The 3182-nt window shown below is 47.3% G+C and overlaps 1 long non-coding RNA gene across 1 annotated transcript; it reads left to right on the top strand.

Annotated features, from left to right (window-relative positions):
• Positions 1-1663: 1663 nt before the first annotated feature.
• On the top strand, positions 1664-2851 carry LOC123099819 (uncharacterized). The gene is made up of 2 exons (XR_006448240.1): positions 1664-2156; positions 2459-2851. It is a non-coding gene; the product is annotated as an uncharacterized lncRNA (long non-coding RNA).
• The last annotated feature ends 331 nt before the right edge of the window (positions 2852-3182 follow it).

Consider the following 3182-nt stretch of genomic DNA (forward strand, 5'->3'; position numbering starts at 1 on the left):
CATCAGAATAGGTACAAACGAACAATAGTAACAAAATCTAATGCAAGCATGAGATAGAATGAAATGGGCGATATAGGAATGATCAAGGGGGTTTTGCTTTCCTAAAAGCTCTGCTGAAAGGGATTGAACGTCATGTGCGTAGTCGTACTCTCTAGCAGCGTCAGTCTCGGGGTCTATCGAAGAGAAGAGGGGGAAGAAACAATAAATATAAGGCAGACAAATGCATCGTGATGCATGACATGGCAATATGCGGTGCTAGGTTTGACCTAACACACTGCTACACATTACACACGGAGTGGGAAAATATCTGGGAATGTTTGCCCGGCTCCAGGCAATTTTCGGACAAACGAACCAGAGGGGAAGGATCCAGGTTCATCATGCTAGAGGCATGTGACAGATGAGTGGATAGCATAGTCGGATTCGTTATATTTTTCTGAGCAACTTTCGTATATACATTATTTTCATCTGAGTTACTGATTATTTTATATGATTTATCGAAGTTTTAATGTTTTTCGAGAATTTTCTAAAATATTAATAATTCAAAATAAAATGGAATCGGCTAAGTGTACCCAATGGAACACCCAGCTAGTGTATGACAAGTGGGGTCCAGGGGGTTGGTTGACTACTTGACTAGTCAAAGTTTGACTGGTCAACAGGGTGTGTGGGGGCCCACATGTCATTGTCTATGGGTTTTTCTTTTATATAATCTTTTTAATCTTTCCCCAATAATAAAGTACGGATTGACCTTGGGGGGTTCACCGTCATGACTTTTTTGCAAAAGAGCCCCTATATTTTTAGTATTCAACCCGCAGTCCATGGATAAGTGAAAAACGATTCGCGCGTTGTATCGGGCCTTGGCCTGTTGTAAAAAAAGTTACGCTCGGGCGATCCGGTCTCTTCCTCTTCTCGCGACCGACGACCCCTGTTCCTCCTCCTCTCCTATGCTCAATCTCAATCCCGCACATCTTCTTTCGGCGTGGCCAACCTCCCCAGTCACCACACATTCGCCCCCGCTCCAGCTGCAGGTCTTCCTCCAGACGACGACGCCGGTGCCAACGGGACCCACATCCCAACTAGAAGGTAGATGCCTACACCCAGATCCCCTCCCTTTGCAGTCCGGCGGCGGGGCTGGATCCGGTCGATGGGGCGACCCGCAGGCAAGCGACGGCGGCTTGGGACGGCGGCGAAGCTATAACTTGGGCGGTGCCATGGCTCCTTGTGTAGAGAAAACGAGATGAGGGGGAGGTTAGGGAAGAGCAGCAGGAGGAGTGAAGGAAAAAAGGCGACAGAGAAGGGCCTGCACGCCGGAGAGCTCGACTGGCGACGACGCTCGCTGTAGCGGGAGTATGCTCAGGCGTACCGGCATGAGAGCCACAGTTGGCGGGAATTGGCTGCGGGCATAGGAACCGTGGATTGATCCCACGTACACACAGGTACTATAAAGTTTCCCCTATGCTTCTTCTAGAGGTACGCACTAAAACTAATATTTATTCTGATTAGCCTTTTTATTTCGAGATCACACCTCACAGTCGTGGGCATGAAGCAGAAGTTGCGTCACATGCTCCACATCCTATCAGCGGACTTCCAAATACTACAAGGATGCGGATTTGTTGATGACGGCTACAGATGTTTCCAAGTAAGGCGGTCGTGCCGTGAGGTGATGCATTGGCTCTGGTCCTTCTTTTTGGTAAGGGTGTGTTTGGTTGCTGGAATGGCGTGGAACGTCACGGGTCCGACCCATTGCCGAGCATCGTTCTCGTGTTCAGTAGGGAGATGGAACGGTCACCGCCTCGTTCCTAGGAACCGAATATTCGGCCCAGATGCGGAACCAGGTGATACCTCCAAAACGAGCGGACGACGCGGAACCGGCTCTCTTCTCGCACGCCCAGCCCTATCGCCTCTCCTCGCTGCGCCGCCTCCCCCTCGTCTCTCTCTCTCCCTCGATCTGCGCCGCCCCACCCCGCCCCGCCTTCCCCCGATCCCTCGCCGCGGCTGACTCCTCCCCTCTTGATATGCAGCACATGAGGGAAGCAGGCCGTCCTTTCTCTCGATCTGGAGCTGTGTGAAGGTAGTTTTGCAGAGGGGTTGCAGCGGGGCGGCGGTGTAGGCGTGCTTCCGGCAAGCTAACAACGGCGGTAGAGGCTCCTCTCCTCAAGGTGCGACATCTCTTCCTTACCCCTTGTATGTGCTCTGTGCTATTCAAACTAGTGCAGCCGCTGTTACACTTTGCAGTCATGGAGATTGCCCAGCCGAGAGAGATGCAGAGATGGACTCATGGTTGTCTTTTGATTCATTTTGTTTCTCTATACTGTTCAAACGAAGGGGATCTTTTCCTAATTTCTACTGAAATACATGTTGTCCAGTTTATCTTTGCAATATATGTTGATGTGTTAAATCCCTAGTACAAGTCATTGGTAGCCATATTCTTGATAGTGTTTACTCCTCTCTACGTCCTCAGATTTTGTTGCTGCAACCTCTACAATCTACCTCATACATTGGTCAAGCGTGCTGCTGCTGCTGCTCCAAGGCAGGATGCCACACTGAAGCCAAATGCACAAATTATCCCAAAGAAGGCAGCATACATTTGTTCAGATCAAATCAGCTCAGAGTTAGCCAATACCGAATCAGTGTTTTTCTTTACCTTTGGCGTCATGTACACAGAAAAGAAAACGCCTACGAAGATCCCGATTGCCGATGTGAAGTATTGTGGTGTATGTTTGTATATTCACATGGAAAATGAACTTGCTATATTATGATATTGTTGTCGAAAATTGTGTTCTGTGTAATATCATATATGTATCATGCTTGTCAATATATAGTGTTATGTTGTTGTTTTTAAGTACAAAAGAAATGCTGCCGAAATTTTGAATTTTTGTTATTCCATTTTTCATTCCATGCTTCCAAACCAAACACAGGAATGGGACCATTCCATTCTACTTTTTTGCTCATACCAAACACAGGAACGGAACCGACCCGTTCCTTTGGAATGGAACCATTCCATTCCATGACAGTTGGTTCTTCAACCAAACACACCCTAAATACCTTCACTTCAAGTAATTTCCACCTTCTTTGTTTCTACATATGTCATGTTGAGTAGTTTTTCTGAAACATACACACTTAATTATATATATGCCTTCATGTCAATTTTTTCATAGATATGCCTTTCTTTAAGCGCATCGTAA

The sequence above is a fragment of the Triticum aestivum genome, chromosome 4D, assembly GCF_018294505.1.
Source record: "Triticum aestivum cultivar Chinese Spring chromosome 4D, IWGSC CS RefSeq v2.1, whole genome shotgun sequence".
In the NCBI taxonomy this organism is placed as follows: domain Eukaryota; kingdom Viridiplantae; phylum Streptophyta; class Magnoliopsida; order Poales; family Poaceae; genus Triticum; species Triticum aestivum.